This window comes from Ovis aries, chromosome 3, assembly GCF_016772045.2.
Source record: "Ovis aries strain OAR_USU_Benz2616 breed Rambouillet chromosome 3, ARS-UI_Ramb_v3.0, whole genome shotgun sequence".
Classification (NCBI taxonomy): domain Eukaryota; kingdom Metazoa; phylum Chordata; class Mammalia; order Artiodactyla; family Bovidae; genus Ovis; species Ovis aries.
This window is the reverse complement of record NC_056056.1, coordinates 220,030,573-220,047,608: the sequence shown is the minus strand read 5'-3', so window position 1 is coordinate 220,047,608 and position 17,036 is coordinate 220,030,573.

Below are 17,036 nucleotides of genomic sequence, written 5' to 3'. Positions count from 1 at the left end.
AGGACAGGTGGAGGTGTGCCTGGAGGGGATGAGGCAGGAAACAGCAAAATCCTCCCCCTCCAGAACAAATCAGCCGATAAAGCTGACAACTACAGAAACCAAGAAGCAGTTTCAACGGCAGGGAGGTAAAAATCAAAATAATCAGTTAAAGGAGGGGAAGTAGCCAGCCGCCTCTGGGGAAACTATTTGCCTGTATAAGTCTGATCAAAGTAAAAGCTAAAAATAAAGAAAAGAAATAAACAACATCCCCCTGACCCTAGACTGAGCCTGCCAGCCAGGGCTGCCAGGGTGGGCCCGGTGGAGGGGTTGGGGAGTGGTAATCTCATTTCCCCCTGGACCCTGCCTTTGACCTGGCAGGCACCCCCCGCTGGCCCTCAACCATCATCAGGGCCATTCCCCTGAGTGACTTCTGGCCCCGTATTGGTGGAAGGCTCCTGCCGAGACCCCATCTGCATCAACCTCCCTGCTCATTCAGGGGCTGCTGATATTGACATCTCCATGTCAACTGCAAATGAAGGATTCTCCCAGGAATGCTCGGCCTGGCCCCTCATCTGAGAACCTCAGTCCTTGAAAGAATCTGGGCTACCAGGGGCTGTCACCATACACGCTAATGACACGCACACGGGCTGACACACCGACTCTCCAGGGACACACTCAGCACCTGAGGTCACAGAGACAAAGTGGAATCCGTCGGGGGGCGGGGGAGGTGTGTGTGCCTGAGGCCTGCGGGAAACCTCATCCCATCTCAGCTCAGCACCAGCTCAGCCCAGATGGGACCCTCGGGCCCTTTCTCCTGATGTCCTCATGCTGACTCAGTTGTGGGGCGCAGCTTTACTGAAGATTCCCAGTTGGCAGCCCCCTGATCAATGAGGCTGGGTATTAGACGCCATCCCCGACTTTTCCTCTAAGTGTTAAACTCAACAACCAAAGGTGCTGCTGGCCAGGTAATTTCCCTACTCCGAGGAGTTTCATATCCTAAAGGAGCACTTTTGCTCCCCCAGGGCTTTGACAACTATGTTTCATCTGGTCTATCCCTTAGCCCCCGTCACTCAAGGGGACACTCGGCTAATGGAATTAAGGCTTCTAGCCTCTTTAACCAGGTTTTCGTGAGGGCCACATGAATCACACAGGCTGGTGTATTTTGGGAAATAGAAGGGTGCGAAATCCAAAGGATATTTTGAGAAACGTAAGCAATCAGTCCTCTCGGATATTAAAATAGATGATTAGCCCCTGGATTAAATAGCAGGACAGGCACGGATGAAACAGAATGGAGACAAAGAAACCTTCTCATGTAAATGAATTTAAGATATGAGAGGGTTGTCTCAAGCAGACAAAGAACAATGGAAGAAGTGGAACATTAAAAAAATCAGTTTAGGGGACTTCCCTGTTGGTCCAATGGCCAAGACCCACACTCCCAACACAGGGGGCCCAGGTTCTCTTCCTGTTTGGGAAACTAGATCCTGCATGCCACCACTAAGACCTGGTGTGTGTGTGTTCAGTCATCTCCAACTATTTGCAATGCCATGAACTGTAGCAAGCCAGACTCCTCTACCCTTCACTATCTCAAATTCATGTCCATTGAGTCAGTGATGCTATCTAATCATGTCTTCCTCTGCCACCTGCTTCTGATCGCCTTCAGTCCTTCCCAGCATCAGGGTCTTTTCCGATGAGTCAGGTGGCCAAAGGATTGGAGCTTCAGCTTCAGCATCAGTCCTTGCAACGAATATTCAGGGTTGATTTCTTTTAGAATTGACTGGTTTGATCTCCTTGCAGTCCAAGGGACTCTCAAGAGTACAACCAAATAAATAAATTTTTAAAAAAATCAGTTTAAATACCTTTTTCCCATCTTTCACAGATCGTCACAACAAAAATGGTTTATAAAGCAAAGCAGATCTTAGGAAGACTGGCCAAAAATATAAGTGAATATTGACTAGATCTCTGAAGGAATAGGATGTTTTCAAGCTCTTAAAATTGTTGAGGATATTTTTTTTTAAGCAGAGGAGAAAGGATTGGGCTGTATCAAGACAAAAAATCCTCTGTACCACAGAAAAAAATTAACAGGGAGAAAAATGAATTAACAAAAGGTTAATAACAATAATCGGGGAGGGGGAGCTATATTCATTGGTAAGAAAGGTCTTAAACCAAGGAGGGTTTTATTTATTTATTTATTTTGGAACTTGACAAAATGATACCAAATTTCATCTGGAAAAATAAACATGTGAGACCAGCCAGGGAAATTCTAAGGAAAAACAAAACTAATGAGGGGGAACTGGCTTTACCAGATGTTAAAACATATTATGAAAGTACAATAACTTTTAAAGTTTAGTATTGGAAAGGAACTAGACACTCAATCCAGCCCAGAGTACAGAAATCCATGGAAATATGTGTGGGAATTTGGCACGTGGGAAGAAAGGAGGCATTTCATATCAGAGGGAAGAGACTTATTAGTCAAAGCAGCACGTTGAGATACCTGGGTAGTCAGCCATCTGGAAAGAATAAAATCGAATCCCTACCTCACCCCTTACACCAAAACAAATTCCAGATGGATCCAAGATTTCCACAAAAAAATATTGAGCCATAAAAATTCTAAAGGGAAACATAAGTGAAGTTATTTATAATCTTGGAAAGGAAAGCTCTTTCTAAGCAGGATACCCAGAAGCCATAATAAAATTCATTTGAGGAAATAAACGAGTGAGAAATCCAAAGAGTATTTTCAAAGAGATGAGAAATAAGCCCTCTCTGATATTAGAATCCATGATTAATGGAGACCAGAGAAACTCTCTTTCCTTTGTAAAATAACTCAAACTATAATAACAGTGTCTTCTCCAACTAATGAACAATGAGAGGAAGGCTGAATAAATATGAGACCATGTGAGGAAAAGTACAAGTTTTAATCCATTTTGTATATACTGAAGAATAAATGATTTATAAAGCAAATTAAATTCTAGAAAGACTGGCCAAAAATATAAGTAATATTGGCCAAGTCTCCGGAGGAATAAGAAACTTCCAGGCTTCAAACTGATTGAAAAAATCAAAAAAGGAAAGGAGAACTAATTCAACTATTTTAAAAAATATATCTTCTGTACCCCCAAAAATCAAAGTTTAAAAAATATAATTTACATAACATTTTTAAATGTCTAGGTGAAAAAAACTGTATAAGCAATGCATGACAAAAGCCAGTGTCTAATATTTCTGAGGACTGATTGCTTTAATTTGGGAAACTCTCATACAAGTGAGAAAAAGACTCAAAACCTAACAGAAAAACAGGCGAAAGCTGTATATGGAAAGGAAATTCATACAAAAAGAACTTAGAATGAATGACATTATGAAAAATGTTCAACCTCACTCATAATCAAGAAATGTAAGTAAAAGCTGAAACTCCAATGCTTTGGCCACCTGATGCGAAGAGCTGACTCATTTGAAAAGACCCTGATGCTGGGAAAGATTGAAGGCAGGAGGAGAAGGGGACGACAGAGGATAAGATGGCTGGATGGCATCACCAACTCAATGGACATGAGTTTGAGTAAACTCCGGGAGTTGGTGGTGGACAGGGAGGCCTAGCGTGCTGCAGTCCATGGGGTTGCAAAGAGTCAGACACAACTGAGCAACTGAACTGAACAGACTGAAGTAAAAGCAATAAAATACTCTTTTTTTTTAACCTATCAAATTGGCCAAAATTTCAAAGCTTGAAAATAATGCCTAAGTTTATAGAGAAAAGAGTCAGTCTCACACACTAGACATAAAAAGCAGTTCCCTAGTGGAGCTTCCCTAGTGGTCCACTGGTTAAGAATCTGCCTTGCAATGCAGGGGACTCAAGTTCAGTCCTTGGTCGGGGAACTAAGATCCCACTCAGACTGCAACCGAGCCCACGCGTCACAACTACGGAGCCTGCACTTGCGAGCCTGCGCACCGCGACTAGAGAGAAGCCCATATGAGATACAAAGATCCAGGGGCTGCAACTGACATGGCCAAAAATAAAGACACACATTTTTGTAAAGTTTTTTAAAAAGTAGTATTGTGGTGAACATCCTTGTGCACACATCTTTGCACACATATTAGGATATATTTGTAGGAATAATTCTAGGCAATGGAAAGTGAAAGTCGCTCAGTTGTGTCCAACTCTTTGCGACCCCATGGACTATAGCCTGCACCAAGCTTCTCCATCCAAGGGATTTTCCAGGCAAGAGTACTGGAGTGAGTTGCCATTTCCTTCTCCAGGGGATCTTCCCAACCCAGGGAGCGAACCGGGACTTTTGTCTTAAAAGTTTTGACAGATATAACCAAATCACCTTCCCATGAAGTTACAGCAGTTTGCACTCTGATCAATTTGTGTGTCCCTGTGACTTTTCCAGTAGCAAAATGATAATATTGATATTGTTTTAAGGATGTGTTTTTAAAAAGAAAAAAGACAAGGGATAGGGCAGAGATGAGCAGGAATTTCAAATTGTGGTACAAAAGTTTAAAACATTTCTTAGTTCTGTCTTTGCCATTTACCTGCCATATCGCCTCCCCACTCTGAGCCTCAGTTTCCCTATCTGTAAAATAAAAGGAATAAAATGAATTGATGCTTCTAAAACCTACTCACCAAATAACAGAGTGAATGCGTCCTCACCTGTGAGCATCTGGACGGCAGAAGCAGGGGAGAGGCCACACCTGCCGGCTCTTCCCTCCCACACACCAGAGACAAAGCCACATCACAGGTGCCAGAACAGCCCCACCGGGCAGACAGGACTGGGCCTCACTCCTCGACGGGTGGCCGAGGAAGGTTGGGAAGCCAATTTCTACTCTGTTGGAGCAGTCATTGTTTTTTTTGTTTTTTGTTTTGCCAGGATGCAGACTGGACCTCAAGACTGCCTTTCCTAGTGTTTTAAGTGTGGGCCATGCAAAAGTATCCTGGTCATAGCCCTTGCTCAAGAAGCATCCGTGGCTCCCCATTACCTGCAGGAATAAAGTGGAACCCCTTAACTGTGTCTGGCCTTGAGGCTCTGGATTCTGGCCCCACCTCCCTGTGTGGTTTGGCCAGACACACAGTCTCCACTTCCCAAACTGAACTTTGAACATGCACCTTATCTGGGGACTTTCCCACCTCCTGTGGCTTGCTCCCCTGCAAAGATCTTCTCCCGGTCATCTCTAACGACTTCTTTTGCACAGTTATCTTGCTCATAATCTACAGTGTGTAATCCGAGAGCAGAGGGTCAATAGAGAAATTTGACAAGCCTTCATCACAGCTTCCTAGCTAGATGAATTTAGAGGAAAAAAATGTATGCATGTTCAAAACAGTGCGTAGTAAAATTAAGATCAAGCCTGGGTATGTTTAAACACACAGAGAAAAAGCCCAGGCGGAAAAGCACACTGCAGTGTCCTCGCATCCAGTACCTTCATCAGGATAACAGGGATAAAGCAACCTGCATGTCCACCAACAGAAGAGGGGGTGAAGATGTCACACATATATACCGAGGAATATTACTCAGCCAGAAAAAGGAATGAAACTGTGCTGCTTGCAAAGATGTAGACAGACCTCGAGTCTGTCATACAGAGTGAAGTAAGTCAGAAAGAGAAAAACAAATGTTGTATATTAACACATATATGTAGAATCTAGAAAAAATGGTACCGATGAACCTATTTGCAAAACTGAAATAGAGACATAGAGAACAGATGTATGAACACCAAGAGGGAACGGGGGAATAGAAGGAACTGGAAGACCGGGATTGGCACACACACGCCACTGCATATAAAAGAGAGGACTATGAGAACCTACTTGGCAGCAGAGGGAACTCCATTCAGTGATCCGTGGTGACCTGAACGGGAAGGAAATTTCAAAAGAGAGGTGTCATATGTACATGTATAACTGATTCACTTTGCTGTACAGCAGAAACAAACATTTTAAAGCAACTATTCTTGGAAAGAATGATGCTGAAGCTGAAACTCCAGTACTTTGGCCACCTCATGCAAAGAGTTGACTCATTGGAAAAGACTCTGATGCTGGGAGGGATTGGGGGCAGGAGGAGGAGGGGCGGACAGAGGATGAGATGGCTGGATGGCATCACTGACTCGATGGGCGTGAGTCTGAGTGAACTCCGGGAGTTGGTGATGGACAGGGAGGCCTGGCGTGCTGCGATTCATGGGGTTGCAAAGAGTCGGACACGACTGAGCGGCTGAACTGAACTGAACTGAACTGATACTCAATAAAATTCTTTTTCAAAAGGATAACACAGATGACAAAGATGATGATGACAGCTCACACAGACTGAGTGCTCACTCCCAGCTAAGCAGCACCCTAAACGTTTACAGGTGCTTCTTTATTTATTCTGATATCTTTTTAAGGTCCCCACAATTGACATGTATGACTTTCATAGTCAGAAAAACAACTGCTGGTTTTTAGTTCATTAGAGTTAAGTCATCTGGACAAGGGAGATGGCAACCCACTCCAGTATTCTTCCCTGGAGAATCCCAAAGACAGAGGAGACTGGTGGTCACAGGAGCCCGTGGGGTGGCAAAGAGTCAGACACGACTGAATGACTAACACACGAACACACAGTGTTAAGTCACAATAGATAAAGAATTCTTTTCATACAATTAGAGGGAGGTTCTGGACTGGGATGGATGAGGTCAGATCCCCCACCATCACCTTCCCCTTCCCCGTGGCCCCCTCCTGTCCTGCCCACTCCCTCCAACCCCTGCGTCTCCCTGGAAACTGGGCCCTCTGAATGTCCACAGCCAGAGGCATCAAGCTAGAACCCACATGCCAGGAGTCCCCTACCCTGGCCTGTTCAAGTTTCCATGGCTACCTAGTAGCAGGTGATGGTTAAGCATCTAGACCCTGGAAATCAGACCAGCCTGACCCGGCTCTATGCCCATGTGTGAACTTGGCCAGGGGGGCTCCTTCCACTGTGTCTGGGTCCCCATTGTAAAGTGGTGCCCATAGCCGGATCACCTCCTTTGTAGACCAGGGCAAGAATGAAATGGGACGCGGGGCGGGGGGGGGGGTGGAACCCAAGGTCTGGCACACAGTAGGTGCTCACTAGGTAGGCGCTAGGGTCCTACGAAATTTACAATTTGTCACTAACTTGTTGGGGGGATGTGTAAGGGCAGCAGACAGGCAGTCCCCTCAAATAAGGACTTATTTAGAAGTCCTCTGGACAGAAGCCCAGAAAACCAGCATCTTAAAAGGATAAATAGCCTCCACGAACTGGACAAAGTCTGGGACCGCTGGGGAGGGGGGGAGGGGACTCGGCGCAGAGAAGGGTTTAAGCCTCGGACAATGGGCGCCGTCTGAGCTAACCAGCGCCGCTGCTTTGAGCCGTGAGAAGAGCTATTTTCTTGTTTAAAGCCTTAAAGAGCTATTAGGTTGGGCAAATCACTGGTAAAACAGCTGGAAACTTAAGTAGCAATTTAAACAGCCCATTGCCCTTCCAGCCCGGGGAGGAATGCGAGCCGCCGGCCGGCCAGTCTCCGGCCCACATTGTCTGGACTCAGAGGGTTGAGCCGGGACCTCTCCGCGAGCCCTGAATGCAGCCCGGGAGCTTTATTTAGCAAATCCACAATTTCTCCCCTACTCCCCCACCCCCTTCTTCTTTTTTTTTAAGTGAGCAGACCGAACTCTAATTTTCCCTCTTTTCTCTCCCAAGTCCCCTTGAATCGGCCCATTCTTTCATTATGTGGAACTAACGAAGGCCTCGCACAGTCTGCCCAGGAACGGGCCCGTAAATAAAACATGTTTCATTGATCAACTTCAAAAAGTCTTCGGCGGGGCTGGGGGCGGGGCGGGGCGGGTTGGGGGCGGGGGAGGGTCTCCGAGTGGGGGAGGGGGAGGGGAGGGCGCGCGGAGGCCCAGGGACCGCGCTGGAGGAGGGGCACGTATAGAGCGCTTCTGTCCCCCAAGATCGTGTGTTTGTTTTTTTGTGGCCGGCGATTCTGCAGGCGCCGGGCCCCGCCCCAAGCCCCACCATCCACCCGCAGTGGACTTGGAAAGGATGGCTGGGTCGCTTTATATGTTTTATTTTACTTTTTCTTAATCTCCCTACAAATAAAAAATTGGGGCCAACCCAGCAGCGCTCTGGCTGTGGAGCAGCAGTCCCCAGGGAGATGTGGCCACTGGCTTCAAGCTTCCCCTGTAGCATCCATTCCAGGAACGTCCCAGGGCCCTAGGGGGAGCCTGGCACAGGGTCATGAGTGCCCACCCCGGTGGGAGCAGGCAGTCTGAAGGAGAAGCTTCAGCAACCTGAGAGCAACTGAAGCCTTGCCCTTCATCAGATATTTAGTGAGCACCTACTGTGTGCCAGGCACCTCTCCTGCTTGATTTTATTTTTGTGGGATTTTTTTTTAAATTGCAAAAGTAGCAACTGCCCATTGCAAAACAATTCCATGACACATGGGGACACAACAGAGTCAAAGATCCCAGTGGCGACTCCTTAATCCCTCTCGCTGGAGGAAACCGCTGTTCGCACTCGGGTGTCCCTTTTTGGGACTTTATACAAATACACAAGCACAAACAGAGAGGGATTTTTAGTTTCTGTGCTTTTTGCAAGCGCAGCATCGCAGCTCTTGTTTGAAAACCTGCTTTTGCCACAATGCAGCAGAACATCTTTTCCAAGATGCTATTTCATGGCTGCATATTAGTATTCTTTCGTGTCTGTGCCACCATTTCCTCCAGCCTTCCCCCACTGAAAGATATCTGAGTTGTTTTCAAGAGTTTCTTGTTGCTAATGATTGGGTCCTGAACATCCTGGAGCAGCTACCTCTGTCCATGAGCAAGGGATAGAGATTCTTGGATGGGCAATGGTTGATCAAAGGTGATTTTGCATTTTATTTTGTTTTTCCTTTTTTATACACTACATGGGGTAAGGTGCATAACATTCAGCTCAATACATTTGATATACAGGTATATATCTCTGTCATCCCACCCAGACCAAAATATAGAACATTTCCAGCACCCCTAGAATGTTCCTGTGTGTGCCCTCCTCACTCAGACCCCCACCCTAGAGGTAAGGAAGGACCATTCAAAGTTTTGGCAGAGAAGTGCCGTTTACCTCCCACAACAGTGTCCAAGGCCGTCCATCTCCCTACCACTTCTCCAGCACTGAGTGTTACTAATATTTGTCTTTTTTGCAGGTCTCATTGACCTAGTTGGCCCCTTTGATAGGGGTGAAGTTAGCATTTTTTGTTTTCGTTTGTTTTTCCTTTCTGGAAATACTCTGTCCTTTAGGAATTCCTCCTCTGTAAACTGCCTATTCACATCCTTTGCCCATTGACTCCAGTCCATTATGAATTCATCCCTATGACCACAAGGAGTTTGGGATTGATCCGAGCCCCTTCCCTCCCCACCAATAAGGCATCCCCTTCTTTCCAATAGATCTTGTGTGGTTTAATGTATCCAGAGCCACCTTCTGTCACAACCAATGAACTCTAAGCCAAGCTCCTTTTTCTGCCAAGCTGGCCCTCCCTGAACTTTTCTTTACACGTATTTCTTGACACTTACTCTATCCTGTCTAAAATTTATTTCAGTTTTTATTGAGTATCAGCTGTATGCCAACAACCACGTCAAGAGCTTCACATGCATCATCTCATTTCTCCCTTACTGAGTACTTTATTTATCTATTTGTGTTTGACTGCTCTGGGTCTTTGTTGCTGTGTGCAGGCTCTCTCTAGCTGTGGTCCATGGGCTTCTCATTGCGGTGGCTTCTCTTGTTGTGGAGCACAGGCTCTAGGGCTGGAGGGCTTCAGAAGTTGTGGCTTAGTTGCCCCAGGGCATGTGGATCCTTCCCAGACCAGGGATTGAACCTGCGTTCCCTACATTGTCAGGCGGATTCTCGACCGCTGGGCCACCAGAAGCCCTCACTGAGCACTTATGATGAGAGCTGCTTATACTTATCTTACACGTGGGGAAGCTGAAGTGGAACGTCCTTGAGGACACGCAGCTGCTTACCTAGTTCTGTCCATTCCAGTCTAGAACCAATCCATGTGGTCGCTTGCAGGAGACCTGAAGCAAAGCAAGGAGGAGCAAGGGTGGATTTAAGAGGCAGGGCCCTCTGGGGGGAATTTTGGCTGCTTCCTGCAGAAACCATGAGCCAGGGTCTCCCTCTTTAGCCTGAGCTCTTCCTAAACAGGGTCCACGTCTCTTCCTGTGTTCTTAGTGTCCAGCACAGGAAGTCATTGCTTAGTAAATTTCTCTCTCTTTTTTTTTTTTTTTTTTTTTTTTGATTGATCCTGGACCGCAGCAGTGAAAAGGCTGAGTTCTAACTACTGGCTGCTGCTGCTGCTAAGTCGCTTCAGTCGTGTCTGACTCTGTGCAACCCCATGGACAGCAGCCCACCAGGCTCCCCCATCCTTGGGATTCTCCAGGCAAGAACACTAGAGTGGGTTGCCATTGCCAAGGAATTCACTCTTCTGTCTCTTTTGGACAATAGCACAACAACTAAATAACTCCCCTCCTTTTTCCAAGAATTTAGGTGGAGCCAATGCCCTTTACGGGCTTCCCTGATGGCTCACCCATAAAGAAGCTGCCTGCAATGCAGGGGGCATGAATTCGATCCCTGGCTTGGGAAGATCCCCTGGAGAAGGAAATGGCAACCCGCTCCAGTATTCTTGCCTGGGACATCCCATGCACGGAGGAGCCTGGTGGGCTACCATCCATGGGGGTCACTAACAACTCAGACATGACTTAGTGACTGAACAACAGTGCAGTCTACAGTCAGGGGTATTTTCTTTTCTTGGACTCAGCCTCTCTGCTTGCAAAACAGGCCATGAGACACGTGATCTCAACCTTTGTCTATGAGGATCAAACTGGATGATGGGTGTGAAGGAGTCTGGTAAAGTCTTGCGCAAACGCCCATTGTCAATATCAGCCTAGCCTGGCTAGTTATCAAAGCACATTGCTGACCCTGGGGCAGGGTGGGAGAACCCAAGCTCCCTGGTCAAGCTCACTGGAACAGTCTCCTTCCCGCCCCCCATAGTCCTGAGAGATAAGGATGTCAGGCAGGAAAACCACAATGGCTCATTGTGAATGGGAGCCGTGACCAGCAGCAGCCAGCCGTGGGTGGCTCTCAGGAGACCTTTATTGTGGTCACACGCGCTCTTCCTCTGTGTTGAGGACAGTCTTGAGTTGAACTAGGCTAGGCCCTAGGACCAGAGAAGGGCCGGCATCTTCCATTCAAATGGCAATCTGGGACTAGACCCTGGAAGATGGGAAAGCTGTGGGTCCCTGGGACATGCGCCCTTGACTTTCTGGATCCTGAGAGACCCACTCTGGGATGTCGCTGACCAGCACCGTCGCCTCCTGATTGCCTATGATTGCCGCCAACAATTAGCCCGAGAGAAAATGTTTGAGGGGATTCCAGGCAGACGTCTCCACTGCTACGCCTGTTTTCAGTGCCTGCCCTGCCAGACCACTTGCTGGACGTTGGAGGGAAGGAAGAAAGCCGGTCACCCCCTCATTCATTCATGGGGTCCCTGCTTGCTACCTAGTATTAAGGGTCTCATCCTGTCTGCAGCCATGAAGCCCTTGTCTGACTTCCTGTTGGCTCTGTCTCCTTGGTGGGCTGTATTGGCTTGGGTTTTTAGAGATGCTCGCCCCTCAAGCAGGTGGCGTCCGTGGGCAGTGTCACTGGGAAGAGTACCAGGTGGTGACCCTAATGGGCAGAGGAGGTTGAGATGGTGGAGGGGGGTCCGTGGCCTTCTCTACTCTCTTTGTCTCTTCTCTATCCCTTCCCATTTCTTTCCTCCACTCTCTCACGGATCCATTCTCTGAGGCCAGCTATCCGCACCGCAATAGAACCACAGCCACGGGGAGCTCCAACACCCATCCTCACCGCTCTGTGCCCACGTAGGGAAGTAGACACACCTCAACGGCCCCACTCAGAGGACCCCCAGGCAGACATCTGATGGACTTCACTTGGTCACATGTTCTTCTTGTTCAGTCACTCAGTCGTGTCTGACTCTTTGTGACCACATGGACTGCAACACGCCAGGCTTCTCTGTCCTTCACTGCCTCCCGGAGATTGCTCAAACTCATGTCCATTGAGTCGGTGATGCTGTCTAACCGTCTCATCCCGTCACCTCCTTCTCCCTGGACGAACTTTATGGCCAGGGGCATTAAATACAATGAATGGCCCAACCAGAGCCACCTGTTCACTGCTGAAGTCTTGGCTCAAGGTCTGCAAGGGATACTAGGTGACCAGGAAGTCTAACCCACCGGCCCACCCCAACGTCTTAACCTCAGTGAAGGAAAAATCTGCTAGCCAATCGGTTTCAGAACCAGTGCCCATGGCGAGGGCTTCTGCAAGGCCAAGGGCCCTGGGTCACACGTTCTGCAGGCAGGCCCAGTGTGCCCTCAGGGCACAGAGGATGGAGGGGGCCAGGAGAAGGTGGGCGGCTGGATTCACTCCACAGAGTCGCAGGCAGGACAGAGCTCCTGAGCCTTGAGTCTAAGCCCGTCAGACACAGGAATGGGGAAGTTTGTTGGGACAGAAGGGAGCAGAAAAAGCTGTGGCTCAAGGCCTGAGGCAGTGCAGGGCGGAGGGGAGGTGAGGACTTTCCCAGGCAGAGGCCAGGCCAGCCCCCCACAGCGTTTTTTGGTGTTTTGGCGAGGCCGGGTCTTAGCTGTCACACGAAGGCTCTCTAGTTGTGGTACATGGGCTTTAGTTCCCTGACCAGGGATTGAACCCAGGCCCCTTACATTGGGAACGTGGAGTCTTAGCCACCGGACCACCAGGGAAATCCCTCTCCCACGGCCTTGAGTGGACGGTGTCCTGTAGGCAGCAAGGACTGGAGAGGTTAGGTCTGCCTTTGAGCACTGACTCCGCTACTCTGATGGGTGTGGGTGTGAGCATCTGTGGAGTCATGCAGGCAGAAGCTGGTGCCCTTTCATCAAAGCCAGCGGCCCCGGGGGATGGAGAGGAGAAGGGATGTGCCATTCATTGACAGGGCTTGGTGGGTGAGGAGAGAGGAGGGGAGCAGGCCTAGCCAGGAGGAGGTGAGGGCCCAGCTGGCAACTTTGAGGTGCCTAAGGGGGCTCCAGTGGACCCATCCATGGGGCAGCGGGTCTGGGTTTCGGGTGGAAGTTTCCCCGCTCTGTGACGCTGGGGTGTCTCCAGGTTTCACTGGCAGCTTTCCCTGCGTCTATGGCTTTGCAGCTTGAGTCACTTCCCCGGAGGGAATGGTGTGTGTGCGCCGTATCACCACCCCATCACTTCCTACTTCTACACAACCCCTCCCAGGATCCTAGAGTGACTCGTTGCCATCCTAGATAAGAAAATAAACTGGGAAGGGGGAACTGTTAGATAGATGGGAGAGCATGAAACGGGTTAGTACCTAAAATCAGCCACATGAATTGTGAACTGTTACCATTTGTCTGCTGTGTAAAAACCTCTTTTCTCAATGTGGAAACCAAAAAGTACCACTTTGTGTGTTACAGCCAGGAGCGCCCTAATGCCTTTCGAGTGGGTTTTATTATCAGGTCTTCCCAGGTGGTGCTAGTGGTAAGAATCTGCCTGCCAGTGCAGGAGACATAAGAGACACAGGTTCGATCCCTGGGTAGGGAAGATCCCCCGGAGAAGGAAATGGCAGCCCACTCCAGTATTCCTGCCTGGAAAAAACCATGGAAGAGGAGCCTGGTGGGCTACAGTCCATGAGGTCACAAAGTCGGACACAACTGAAACGGCTTAGCATGCAGGCAGTGACTTGGAGCCTGTCTTCGGAGCTGCACAGAGCTGAGTTCCGATCCCATGTCTGCCATTAGCTGGCTCTGCGGTCCCCAAGGAAGTGGCCTGGGTCTTTGTTTTTTCAAGTGTAAGATGGGGATGGTGGCAGTTTCTACCTCTCAGGATAAGTGATGTAACACACAAGAGATCTGAGCACAATGCTAGGAACACAGGGACACTGCTTACATTGTACCTGTTGCTATAATTGGACAGAGACAGCCAGGAGGTCAGAATACCCTGAGTGCTCAATCTGAGGCCAGTGATCTCAGAGGAGTCTGGAACGTGAGCTGGAGATGTTCCCGGCTTCTGGGGGTTGAGACCCTCATTTGACAAATAAGAGCTCGAGCCAAGGAGCCTGGTCCATGGGGCCCCTCGTCACCTGCTGCTCAGTCGTGTCCGACTCTTTTGAGACCCCATGGACTGTAGCTTACCAGGCTCGTCTGTCCATGGGATTTTCAGGCACGAGTACTGGATTGGGTTGCCATTTGCTTCTCCAGGGGGATCTTCACAACCCAAGGATCAAACCTCCATCTCCTGTATTGCAGGCGGGTTCTTTACCACTGAGCCACCAGTTGTGTGAGAGAGAAACCACCATAGTCACCTACCGATTACAGAAAGGATGAGCCTTCAAGGTCTAAAGAAGTATGCAAACACAAAGCAGTATGACTATGAACGTTCATTTTTAATAAGACAGGATGACGAAAGCCTCTAAAGTTATCAAGATCAAGGCTTTCACATCCCTGTAGTGACATTTTCTGCTTAAACTTCATTTTCTCAAAGAACTTTCTGTGGTTAAAGAACAACTGTTAGGAATCAAGAGACTTTTTCAGGAGGAAGTAAAGACAAAAGCAAGGTGTTCTTACATGGAGGGCTGGAGTCAGCAGGCTGGAGTCCGGGTTCTGTCTGGCAGGAAGAGAAGTGCTCAGGTCGGCCTCTCCGCGAGCCTCTGTCACCAGGGGGCGCCAAAGGGCCCCAGAGGACAGCAGTCCTGCTGGCCAGCCCAGCTTCCCTGTGGGCACAGAGGATGGAGGTGACCAGGAGTGTGTGGGCAGCTGGATTCACTCCCCAGGGCCCTGTCAGACAGCCAGTATAAGCTTTATCCATCCCCTGGGGTGATGCAAATCCTCAGTTAAGTGATGTCTGCCTTGTTTCTTGGTCCATTCATTCATTTATCCAACAATCATTCCTTAGGTCCCAGCTGGGAGCTGTGACTCCAGACACAGATCAGCTGTGAGCCCCACTTTCAGGAAACTCCAGGCTGGAGGCGACAAATATGAAACCCAGGGTGAGCTGGACTCTGATGGGAAAGCAGTAGTGCCTATTGGATCCCAGAGGAGGACCTACCCCCTGCTTGGGGGTGGGGGTGAGGCAGAAGAAGAGCCTTGTGAAGATCAAGGGTGATCCTGGCAGAGGGGGGCACACAGGCAAAGACTGAGAGCTGTGAAAGCAGCATGCCTGTGGGGCCCTCTTTGCATTGGTTTGTCAAGGAGAGGACCACTGGGTAGGGCAAAGGGTATGTTGTGAGCCCCACCGAGTGTTCAGTGTTGCTTGGTAGGCAACAGGAGCCGTGGAGTGTTCCCTTCCAACATGACGGTCTCATCCATGTCTGGGCCTCACTTGCCCAGCTCAGTTTCCAGATGCTGTAAGATACCCCTTGTTGGAGTCCAGCCAAACGGGATCTCACCCCACCAGCGGCCCAGGCACCACAGTATCTGTGAGCAGCTGGCTTCTGCGTCACCAACACCCTCGTGCAGCGCTTTAGTTTGTGAGATGCTTTGAGAACACTCACTCCTAGGTCCCCACCTCTTCCTGCTGACCTTGCACATGGTCTTGTCCATCGCAGAAATGTCCTCCTCACACTTGGTGCCCAATCCTAGGTCCTGTGCCCCGGGAGGCCTCTCTGACCACCCCTGTGCCAGAACCAACCACCCCTTTCTCTGCCATGTCCTTGAGTGCATTTGTGGGGGACTTAGGAGTATGTCTCTTCTCCAGCCCTCTGTGCTTCCTGACTCTGCACAGACCATGATCTCGGAAGGAATGACTTTTTCTCTGCACACTTTGGCGGAGCTGGCGAGGGACCGGACTCGGTGTCACTGAGTGAGAGCTGCCTCTGGGTTCTGGACCACAGTCTAACAGGCCACCATCCTATCTTCATTGCCTCCTTGATCTGGGACAGAGCCCAAGTAAGAACCCCCTGCTACCATCAAGCTTGGGGGGCACCGGGCTAGGGATGAGGGGCTGCTGTTGAAGAAACGCATTAAAGAACATTGTTTTTAGTCGGTTCAAGCCCCTGAAAGGACCTACCCTCCCACCCCAACCCACCTTTGTTGCTCTGTTATCTAATGCACAAGATATGTCATGCAGAAACCTATGCTCTGAGGGTGTTTCTCCCCCAGAAACCCAAAGCCACACGAGGGCAAAATAAAGCCTGATAACAGGGTCTCCCAAATGAAACCACCAGCCAGCACAACCACAAATGATATGTCCAGTGTGATGGGGGAGAAGGCTAACCCTCTCTGGTCCCCCTGTGTGGGGACCCCTTGCCTCAGCCCCCAAGCTAGTGCCACAGGCTGTCCATGATACGAGGTCAGACAGGGAGCAAAGGTGGCTGCACACCGATTTAACTTCCAGGGCTGTGGAGACTGCCTCCAGAAGGTTGTGGGAGTGTGTGTGCAGTCACCCATTTGTGTGCGAGAGGTTGCGTGTTTAAAGTGTGGGATGTGCGAGGGTGTTGGTGAGGATATATATGAGTGTGAGAGCCTGTATGCCTGAGAGGGTGTGTTGGAGGGTGTACCTGCGTGTGTGGGTGTGTTGGGGGGCAGGGAAGGGAGCCAGTGTGGAGAGGAAACTTGGGTGTGTACTGGCACAAGCAGAGTGAGCAAAAAGAGGGAAGTCTTGTCTTTTAGTCAGACCTGGAGAGCAGGAGAGGAAAAAAGAAGCTCTTATTGGTGGTTGTCAAGGAGATGGGCCTTGGGGTTTGCTGAACTTTCTTGCCTTCAAGCGTCCTGCCTGGGGCTGAGAAGGGCCATTTATTTCCAACTTCGCCCGCTGGGTGGGGGGTCTTGGATCCAGGTCTCAATGGAGTCAGGTGTAGACCCCAGGCCCCACCGGAGCAACTCTTGGGTGGAATGACCTGACTGCTTGGTCTTCCCACCCCCAGCCCATCATCCCGCGGGACCTCGCATTCTGGAGGTGGGGGGCTCATCAAACTTTGCTGTGTAAGAGGTCAGCCTCGAGACAAGCTGCGGCAGCCAAGACTGACCGCTGGGCAGACACAGAATCTTCGCCACCCCCCCTTGCAGACATGGATGCCACAGTTGTCCTAGGACAAGCGCATTT